This window comes from Bombina bombina, chromosome 1 (assembly GCF_027579735.1).
Source record: "Bombina bombina isolate aBomBom1 chromosome 1, aBomBom1.pri, whole genome shotgun sequence".
In the NCBI taxonomy this organism is placed as follows: Eukaryota; Metazoa; Chordata; class Amphibia; order Anura; family Bombinatoridae; genus Bombina; species Bombina bombina.
This window is the reverse complement of record NC_069499.1, coordinates 1,587,143,805-1,587,155,641: the sequence shown is the minus strand read 5'-3', so window position 1 is coordinate 1,587,155,641 and position 11,837 is coordinate 1,587,143,805. Positions and strand designations below refer to the sequence as shown.

General features: G+C 35.2%; 1 long non-coding RNA gene across 1 annotated transcript; it reads left to right on the top strand.

Moving 5' to 3' along the window:
* The first annotated feature begins 1,796 nt into the window (after positions 1-1,796).
* Positions 1,797-11,572, top strand: LOC128644225 (uncharacterized). Its single transcript, XR_008399956.1, has 5 exons — positions 1,797-1,838; positions 4,127-4,292; positions 4,636-4,756; positions 7,548-7,649; positions 11,356-11,572. It is a non-coding gene; the product is annotated as an uncharacterized LOC128644225 (long non-coding RNA).
* The last annotated feature ends 265 nt before the right edge of the window (positions 11,573-11,837 follow it).

Sequence of the window (11,837 nt, the reverse complement as noted above, 5' to 3'; positions counted from 1 at the left end):
TGGAGTAGTTTGTCCCTTTCAGTACACAAAAAACAGTGTACATGTGAAGCATACTTAAGTACACTGCATGTGCTCAGAGCTGGTATTGCATGTATTGCGTGGGAAATGACTCAGCATGTGTCATGTAAACCACCGCTGGCTCTCTTTGCAGATACACTTTTTAAAATGAGTTTTTATGCTCCTATTAGGAAAGGTAAATTTAAACAGTGATATATTTTTTCTAGAGCATTTTTGCTAATGCATGTGTATTGGAAAAATGATTCTATTCAAAATAGAAATGCAACGATGCGCATTTTGCTGGAATGTCCCTTTAAGATGGCTAACTTGTATTTTATATTCTGACTCTAAAGTTAAATAATACATAGTTTTATATCGAGGCATTGTATATTTGTTGTGTTCTGGAATAAATTAAAGTTCATGTGTCACCCATACTACTAGCTTTTAGCTACAGTTTACATTAGACTGTGTTTAGTATATAATATTGTGTGCAGTGTGGTCTTACCACCACAGAGGGCACTGCTGCATTTGTATATATAATAAAGTTCATGTGTCACCCATACTACTAGCTTTTAGCTACAGTTTACATTAGACTGTGTTTAGTATATAATATTGTGTGCAGTGTGGTCTTACCACCACAGAGGGCACTGCTGCATTTGTATATATAATAAAGTTCATGTGTCACCCATACTACTAGCTTTTAGCTACAGTTTACATTAGACTGTGTTTAGTATATAATATTGTGTGCAGTGTGGTCTTACCACCACAGAGGGCACTGCTGCATTTGTATATATAATAAAGTTCATGTGTCACCCATACTACTAGCTTTTAGCTACAGTTTACATTAGACTGTGTTTAGTATATAATATTGTGTGCAGTGTGGTCTTACCACCACAGAGGGCACTGCTGCATTTGACTGCACTCACTGTCTCACTACCATGAACTTTCTGTGTGCTGCAGACAAGCCATGTGCAATCAGGTAAGATCAGCCATTAGATTAGATAACATGTGTAACATATAATTATAGACTAATGATTTGTTTAGCAGCATTAGTAAGTCACCTACTACTGAATTACACAGAACATACAGGCACAACTATCTCACTAGCTCTGCACACACACATGTGTAACATATAATTATAGACTAATGATTTGTTTAGCAGCATTAGTAAGTCACCTACTACTGCATTACACAGAACATACAGGCACAACTATCTCACTAGCTCTGCACACATGTGTAACATATAATTATAGACTAATGATTTGTTTAGCAGCATTAGTAAGTCACCTACTACTGAATTACACAGAACATACAGGCACAACTATCTCACTAGCTCTGCACACACACATGTGTAACATATAATTATACACTAATGATTTGTTTAGCAGCATTAGTAAGTCACCTACTACTGCATTACACAGAACATACAGGCACAACTATCTCACTAGCTCTGCACACATGTGTAACATATAATTATAGACTAATGATTTGTTTAGCAGCATTAGTAAGTCACCTACTACTGAATTACACAGAACATACAGGCACAACTATCTCACTAGCTCTGCACACACACATGTGTAACATATAATTATAGACTAATGATTTGTTTAGCAGCATTAGTAAGTCACCTACTACTGCATTACACAGAACATACAGGCACAACTATCTCACTAGCTCTGCACACATGTGTAACATATAATTATAGACTAATGATTTGTTTAGCAGCATTAGTAAGTCACCTACTACTGAATTACACAGAACATACAGGCACAACTATCTCACTAGCTCTGCACACATGTGTAACATATAATTATAGACTAATGATTTGTTTAGCAGCATTAGTAAGTCACCTACTACTGAATTACACAGAACATACAAACACAACTAGATTTAAATGTTAAAGGGATAATCCAAATACAATTGAAATGTGCATCTTTATTTTTTTGTTTTAAAACAAGCATTTTTGTAATGTACAGACATTAGAAAATCTATCACTGTTGTATTGAGAGATGTTACTGTTAAGTGTATGAAATATACAGACATTGGCAAACAAACTGCATCTGCTTGTGACTTTCTGATATAATGGTGTAGCAGTACTAGAAGGGTGGGAGCTGTATTTTTGAATTGCTTTGATGCTGTTCAGAAGCCTGGCAGGGGTTAATATTTTGTATTGTTCTTGCTGTGGGTTACAGTATTTGTGCAGTTTAGAATGACTATGTCCCACTATGTAGATGCTGAAGGGTTAAGTAACCCTTGCTTGTTTAATTTGGCCCTAAATTGAAAAAGTATTATTCATATGCAAGTGAGCTGTTAGGGTGTTTTATTTAAAATGCATTAAAAATATATAGTAAATATTTTTAGGTAGTGATTTTAATCTAATTTTCTTGCTGCAAATGTTTTAATTTACTTTTTGAAAAGTTTCTACTGTGATGCCTATCAAAATCTTTAACGTAAATTAAAAGACTTGCAGCAAGAAACTGAGATTAAAAACCCTTTTCCCTAAAAAATAATCCTTGTTAACAGTCCCTTTAATATCAGTTGCCATTTATTTTGATCTAGGGCAGTGGTTTTCAAACCTGTCCCCAGGCCTCCCCAAAAGGCCAGATTTTCAGGATTACCTTGGGTGAGAGCAGGTAAAGTAACAAAGTTTACTAATCAGCTGATTATTTCACCTGTGCTCCAGTTCAGATATCCACAAAAAGTGGCCTTTTAGGGAGGTTTGGGGACAGGTTTTAAAACCAGTGGTCTAGGGTTACCATTGCTCAGCTGGGGGTTTATAATAATTTAGGGCTAGGCCATGAGTCATGAGTAAACTTGATTCATGCTATAGTAAATTTACTGACTCTTTTCAAGGCTATGGAGATGGTAAGTTTACTACAGCACAAGCTTAAAGGTAAATAGTAACTGCTAGAAAAGAGTGTAAGCTGAGGATAGCCTTTTTAAAAAAAAATAGAAACGTATCTCTACTGTGAAACAGTCCTCTTCAGTACAGCTGCTTTTTAAAAAAAAAAGCTTTACCGAGTGCGGTACATGTAATTCAACGGCATGATTGGGCTCGCTGTGATTAGACAGTGAGCCTGTGACACACTGTTTGAAAAAGCAGCTGCGCTGAAGAAGACTTCACAATAGGGGTATCTTTTTACAGAGAAAAATTAGGCATTTAAAAAAGAAAATAAAAAAAGTTTTTTTTCCTACCATTTGCTGTCCCTTTAAGTTTACTCATGGCTTGTGATCTAGCCCTTACTGTTTAAAAAAATAATTTATTTTGTCCAGTAAAGAGAGACTTTTAACACTGCATTTTGTCTAAGAAAAACAAATTAACTGCAACAAACTTTTATCTGTAGAAATATTTAAAATCTGTAAATCTATTTAGGCTTCTATGTACTCATTTGATGAGATTATAAATTTCATGACATTACTTGCATAAGATTACATAATTATCTTTTGGTTTTAATAATCATCTATTTTACATTAAAGGGACATTATACACAAGATTTTTCTTTGCATAAATGTTTTTTAGATGATAGATATATATATATATCCCCCATACATATTTTTGTTTTATTAAATAGCATTGTGCTGATTGTTAGACTCCAAACCAAGCCCCAAAATTTCAGAAGTAGACTGTAGTCTACCTACTCCAGCTTGCTCCTGTTTGTGTATAGGGTCTTTTCATATGCAGGGGAGGGGAGGGGGTCTGCTCTTTTTGCTTTCCAGTTTAATTCAGTGGGTGTCCCCTCCAACTCTTTTAAACAGTGCTAAACTGGTAGCTTCTAAGTAATTTTTTTTTTAAAGGTTTTATACTGGACTTTTAGGTCAGAATCTGTGAATATTATTCCTTATAGTATTAGATGCAGTTATATGAAAATTGGTGTATACTGTCCCTTTAAATTAAGACCAATTCTAAAAAGAATGCACTAAACTGTTGTGGAGACTGTAAACCCTAAGCAAAGAACAATGCTTTTTTGTTGCAGTAGGTCATATTGGTTGTTTGCATTAATTTTCATTCTAATCATAGGGGGAAAAATAATCTCTTACTGATAGGGTCAGATGGAGAGCACTTATCAACCACACCTCTACATCTGGGGTGAGTGCATAATAGTTTGACTAAATAACTGATTCCCTTTAGGTTTTTTTCTGAAGTTTATGGTGGACATTTCTGGCAGACTGGATCAAATGGAGGAAACATTGGCAGCCACAGAAATGTACCTGAAGGAGACGATATTAAATATAATGGCAGACTTTGAAAATATGATGATTGTTGCTCAGAGATTTCCTTCTTTTGAAACTAACTGGTAAGTTCTCTAATTCAGCTTTATCCTCTTTAGGTAGGCTACTGTCAGAACTACTGTGCATCTTTTGATTGGTCAGATTCTGGAATCTCTTATGGACCACTTCTTTATCTTTATAATCCTAGGTTCTTTAGTCACAATATTGGTGGCATACCCTGACAGAATATGTCTTTAGTGATGGACAAGTTTTTCTCATAGTCTTAAGCTTGTAAAGTGTACAGAAACTAAAAACACTATTGATTTGAAGGCAACAAAAAGCAAGTTACAGTTACAGTAAAATCTTTGTGTTATACTTCACTGATATTTATACCTAGCATTAACTGTATTTGTCTTATTTATTTTTCAGGTAAGAGTCCTCAAGAGTGTAGAAGGAAAGGATCTGAACACACTTTTGTGTAATATGCTGCGACGATTGGTGGGCGATGAGGTGGCCGAAGTGTGCAATCTCTGTGGAACCTCAACAATAGGTGCTGATAGAAGGGTCTTTACTGAAACTGCAGTTTTTAATTTTTCTTCAAGTTTCTAAATAAGGGCTAGATTAGTGAGATGCAAGTGATACCGTCTTTTCGCGAGCCTTTTTCATTGCGCTGATATTACAAGTTGAGCGAAATTGCGCTAGCGCAATCACCATTTACGCTTCAATCCTTACCACAATCTCAACTTAACTGTTTTCAGAAACAAAAAAGTTGCAGAAAATAATTTAAAAATACATTACAAAGTACAGTTACACTCATATTAACACTGTTTAATAAAAAAATATCTCGGGTGCTAGAAAAAAAAGGCAGGCAAATGGCTTTGAAATTGAGACACATACATTGCTAAAGATGTATTTGTATGTATGTGTATGTGTGTATATATATATATATATATATATATATATATATATATATATATATATATATATATATATATATGTGTGTGTGTGTGTATAAAATATACATATATGTATACATATATTATTGTATTTATATGTGTATATATGTATTTACAGTTATATATACACATATAGAAACATTAACGTGACAGGCCCTGAATTTCCCGCAAGGCTATTGGCTAAGAGGTGGAAACGTCACCTCTCAGCCAAATACCGTTCTGCCGTAGGCTGCCTTAGCAGCTCAGTGCGGCGAACGCTGCAAACAAAAAAGGAGCTTTCAGCATGAAGTATTTTATACTTCATGAATGAAAGTCCCCTTTATTTGTTCCAATGGTAAATCACAAACGCTAGGATTTACCATCACTTTAATATATATGTACACACATATAGACATATATGCTTTAAAGGGGCATAACATACATTGATATCACAATATAAATGTTTAGTTATGCAACTTTGCAATATACTTTTTATTTTGCACCATTTACTGTAATTTAAAGGGGCATGAACGCCCAAGGTTTTTCTGTCTTTCATGATTCAGTATAGAGCATGCCATTTTAACCCTTTGAGTGCTAAGCACTTTCCCACCTGGGTGCTAAGCTTTTTTAGTTTTTTTGTTTTTTTTGTTTTATATTTTTTAAAATATATATTTTTTAACTTTTTTTATCTTTCAGATCCCCAAGACTTATACTGTTGGAAAGGTTAGGCGATCTAACAGCATGCTCCCTGCTCCTATATTTAACATTGTTAATGTTAAATAAAATTGCGCGATGACGTCACCACGCATAACGTGAAGCCCCGGCGATGCATGTCACTATGCAGGCCCGATCGCCGGGGTAGGAGCGGGTGGGATCCCCCAGATCTCCATCAAGGTGGCAGAGTGCTAGCGTCGGCTCTTAGCCGTTGTTAGCACCAGAGTGAGAAACTCTGCAATGGCTCAGAGCCGTCATTAGCACTCAAGGGGTTAAACAATTATCCAATTTACTTCTATTATCTAATTTGTTTTGTTCTCTTGGTATTCTTTACAGAAAAGGATACCTAAGTATGTTCAGTAGCTGCTGATTGGTGGCTGCACATGTATACTTCACGTTATTTGCTCACCCAATGAATTTAATAGCTCCCAGTAGTGCATTGCTGCTTCTTCAAAAAAGGATATCAAGAGAATTAAGCAAATTAAATAATAGATGTAAAGTGGAAAGTTGTTTAAAATTGTATGCTCTATTTCAGGGTTCTTCAAACTTTCCCCCCCCCCCCAAGACCCAGTGCCATGATACCACATACCTTTGGGACCTAATTTTTATACTGAAATAATTTCGTAAGAAATAAACAACATGATAGCTGCAATTTTTGGCAAAGAATCTAAAATATGTGCAACTTTATTCCTGATTGTAGTTGACTATGAAAGTGTTGTAAAACGTAATAACACACACACACTCTTATAAAACATACACACCACACTCATACAACACACACAAACACACTCTCATATAACACACATTTTCATGTAACACACATACCACACACACTCTCATACAACACACACTCACCCCATACACTCTTACAACACACACATACACACACTTTCATATAACACACACTCTCTCATACAACACACACACACACTTTCATATTACACGCATACATACACACACTCACACACTCATACAACACACATACCACACACTCTCTCATATAACACACACACTCTCATACACAACACACGCACAGCACACACACAATCTCATACAATACACCACACACACAAGTTGGGACCCAGTACACATGGTGGTGTGACCCAGTAATGAGTCCCGACCCGTGGTTTGAAGAACCCTGCTCTATTTTAATCATGAAAGAAAAATGATGGGTTTCCTTTAACTCTGAATAATATGGGTTTTTACTATGCTGAAAATTGGTAATGCAGGCTTCAGACCTCAAATGATTAACAATAGTCTGTATATCTTTTTAATTGGCTTTAGCATGGACTTTGTGCTAACATATAACAAGGAAAGGCATACTGACAGTATGATGTGACTTTGTGCTAACATACATAAAATTAGGAAAAGTGTACTGACAGTATGATGTGACTAGAGTGACTGTCACATGAAGTACATCAGGATTAGCTCCTCCAAATAAGGAAAATGGTGGTGAAATTTGTCCACTGGAAAAGTTTTGCATAAACCATTACATTATAGGCAAAGCGGGCAAAATAATGAAAGTATAATGCAAAGTTGTTTTATTATGTATAATTAAATAATTCATGTTATAATCACAAAGTGCATCATGCCCATGTAACAGGGGACAGACTATTGCTTAACAGACTTTATCTAAATTATTTTGCATATCTAACTTTATATTCATTTATTTGATATTGTTTTCTATTACAGAAACATGTCAAAGGGTCTATAAAGACATTACTGACCATGAAATGAGAAGATGCATAGGGGATAGCTTCACCAATCCCACACAAGAATTGTTTGTGGTCACAGGTAAGCAGTTACATTTTTTTCTTGTTTAAATCACCCCACTGAGTAATTTCTTTTTAAATTGTTTTTTTTGTTTATACAACATGCTTATATGGATGTGATACAGCAGGGGAGTGTTTTATTTCTGTTTATTCAACATGTTTATATGGATGTGATACAGCAGGGGAGTGTTTTATTTCTGTTTATACAACATGCATATATGGATGTGATACAGCAGGGGAGTGTTTGTTTCTGTTTATACAACATGCTTATATGGATGTAATACAGCAGGGGAGTGTTATTTCTGTTTATACAACATGCTTATGTAGATGTGATACAGCAGGGGAGTGTTTGTTTCTTTTTATACAACATGCTTATATGGATGTGATACAGCAGGGGAGTGTTTTATTTCTGTTTATACAACATGCTTATATGGATGTGATACAGCAGGGGAGTGTTTTATTTCTGTTTATACAACATGCTTATATGGATGTGAGCCAGCAGGGGAGTGTTTTTTTTGTTTGTTTATACAACCTGCTTATATGGATGGGATACTCATAGGAGTGTTTTATTTCTGTTTATACAGCGTGCTTATATGGATGTGATCCAGCAGGGGAGTGTTTGTTTCTGTTTTATGCGACATGCTTATATGGATGTGATCCAGCAGGGGAGTGTTTGTTTCGGTTTTATACAACATGCTTATATGGATAGTAGGGGAGTGTTTTATTTCTGTTTTATATAACATGCTTATATGGATGTGATACAGCAGGGGAGTGTTTTATTTCTGTTTATACAGCATGCTTATATGGATGTGATCCAGCAGGGGAGTGTTTTATTTCTGTTTATACAACATGCTTATATGGATGTGATACAGCAGGGGAGTGTTTGTTTCTGTTTATACAACATGCTTATATGGATGCGATACAGCAGGGGAGTGTTTGTTTCTGTTTATACAACATGCTTATATGGATGTGATACAGCAGGGGAGTGTTTGTTTCTGTTTATACAACATGCTTATATGGATGCGATACAGCAGGGGAGTGTTTGTTTCTGTTTATACAACATGCTTATATGGATGTGATCCAGCAGGGGAGTGTTTTATTTCTGTTTATACAACATGCTTATATGGATGTGATACAGCAGGGGAGTGTTTGTTTCTGTTTATACAACATGCTTATATGGATGCGATACAGCAGGGGAGTGTTTGTTTCTGTTTATACAACATGCTTATATGGATGTGATACAGAAGGGGAGTGTTTTATTCACTTCCCTGATTCTCCCATGATCACAAATAGAGCAGCCATGTTGGAGTTTTCTCTGTGCTTGGATAGAGCTGACCCTTTGAAAGGAATGTTCCATTTTGATAGGTGTGCTTGTTTGTGACAGGATTTTTATTGCATTATCAACTAATATCAATTAAAATGTTAATGAATTATAAATCTTGTCTAAAAAGAAACATTCTTCAAACAAAGGCATGCCCCTGTCATAAGAACAATAAATGAAACTCCCTTTAGAATTTTCAGTGCTTCAGCAACATACAACTTAAGGTAAAGCAATATATATATTTCTTTAAAAGGCCATATTAGTAAAAAAAAATGCATGCTCTAATTCGTTTTAATTCATTTTAAGACCATCAACCCTGCACTAACCCACAAAGGGGTTAAACACACAGTAGAATTACCGCTTGGAACCACAGAGCACTGCTGATCCAGAGTGGAAGTGCTGCTGATCCAATCTTGAGCGCTAGTCATTTAACTAGTGTTTCTGATTAGATAAGCAGCAGTTGGCGGTTTTTGCTCTGGACCAGCAGTGCTCTGCAGGTACCAATCAGTACTTCCACTGTGTGTTTAAAGCCTTTGTGTGGGTTAATCACACAGTAGTGCAGGGTCAATAGTCTTAAAATTACATTAAAGGCTGTAATTTTTACTATTAAGGCACTTTTAAAGAGACAATAAACACCTTGAGATGGTAATATAAAATGATAAACTGTGTGTGTGTGTGTGTGTGTGTGTGTATATATATATACTTTCATTATTTATTTTGTCCCCTTTTCCTGAAATTATATTCTGAAATTGTGAGCTTTTCAGCTCCTGTTAGAAATGGAAGTGCAGAACACTGTTATATTCCACACAGCCATTGGCTGCACACTCTAGTGACAAATTTATAACTGTCTCTATTTGGCCACAGCAGAGAAGGTAACCTAGGTTACAACATGGCAGCTCCCATTGTTTTATAGAAACTAAAACTTTACACTTATTTTGCTAATGTTTAAACACCAAATAAAACTTTAAAAAATACATCTACATGCTATTCACAGACTAACCTTTTATTTCAATGCTTCATTCTATCTAGCATTTATTTAGGGCTAGATTACAAGTGGAGCGCTAATTTATCTCGTGCCAGCAAGTGGGCAAATTTGCCTGTTTGCGGGCACGCAATAAATAACCAGCCATTAGAAGTGTCTGGTTATTGCTACTGTATGCTTGTGGTAGCAACTAGCGCTTATAAAATTAACCAGAGATCATATCTCTGGTTAATTTTATAAATATGACCCAAATGCCCCCAAAATACAGTGTAGTGTATTTTATGAAAAAATACAAATTGTACCATTTTTATTTTTTAATAAAATAAATGCACTAGGTAGTATTTTGGGGGGGGTGATATTTGCTGCATCGCTGCGCTACTTACCCCCTTTGCTGCACTTAGATTCTGAGCTCGCGTAACATTACACTTTAGTTGTAATACCAGCTAATATTAGCGGGCGCTGGTATTACTCAGTGGAGCACTAATATTGCTTGCGCGCAAGCGATATTTAGCACTCCACTTGTAATCTTGCTCTTAGTGTTTAATGTCCCTTTAAATAAGCAAGCACCTCACATAGCATGGGAGTATCACAGAAGTAAATCGAATACTGTCTCACTAAATGCTACTCTGCTATATCATTTTCCTTTGGGAAGGGAAGTGGGGATATGAAGATTTAGAATATGGCAAATCTAGATAGCACATTACTTTATATTTTGTAAAAGAAAACAAAACACAATTGAAAAGGAAATAAACTGCACTCTGTGACTTTCCCTCTTATCTCCAAAAGTTTAAGAACAAAATCAAAAAGTTAAATTACAACATAGGGTATGAAATAGTCCACATTGATTTCTAGAGAAGTAAAATATAAATATCTTAAGGAAAAAAAGTCTCAATATAGTAACCCCTTAACGTCTGAGATGTACAATGTATGTTGCCGCTCATTAAGGGTTATTTTTTTTTTAAAATAGCATGTGTCCTGCCACAAGTGGCGGCACTGCGCTATTATACCCTCCCTTCTTGTCATCGTAAATAGCGTGGCCTCAACACTGGCGGCGAGTCCACACATTTAATAGCTTTTCCCCATTCAAAGATGAGGGATGTACAGGGTACGTTGCTGGTCTTTAAGGGGTTAAAGTAGAGGTTCTAAGCATCCCATTGGCAGGTAGTGACACAAAATCTGTTTGATTAGGACCATGGCCAAATATGTTAATATCTAGATGAAAATTCCATTGACATGAGAATTTATGGCAGTTAAAAATACAATTTGTTTTAGTATTCATCACAACCTTGAAGTTGAAATAAAGGCGTGTTATTTTTTTTTTTGTCAGATTTACTTTTTTAGTTCTACAAATTAAAGTTCTGCTGTAGAATAAGCAATTAGCACAGAATGCCCATGTTTATGTAATATTTGTTTTTATTTTAACAGGCCGGTGCCAAATTCAAGATCATAGAACAGATACAGATGGACATCAGCTTATATTTTTGTTGTTCTGTCAACATTATTGTGCATCTGCATTATACTTGTACCCTAGGCCTATACTATAAGTTATTCTCTGGTTTATTACAAGGTCATATTTAAAATGTTTTAATACCTGGAACATTTGAAGCCTAATAAAAGTTTAAATTACTTTTGTAAGAGTCAATGCTGTTGTTTTTACAGATTTTTGTGTGAATACTTTTATCTTCATACAGTATTGAGGTTAACAGATCATATTTACCAGACAGGCAAAGCCTAATTTTATTAAAATCAGTAAAAGTATGAAATCAATAAAAAATAAATATGATTTTCCTAGTTTAACTTCTGGTAACGATTGCAGTTAGTTATATACAATAATAATTTTTATAACTGCACAGATATGGAGATATCTGTAAAACAAATATTCATAAAGAAAATAATCAATTAAAATC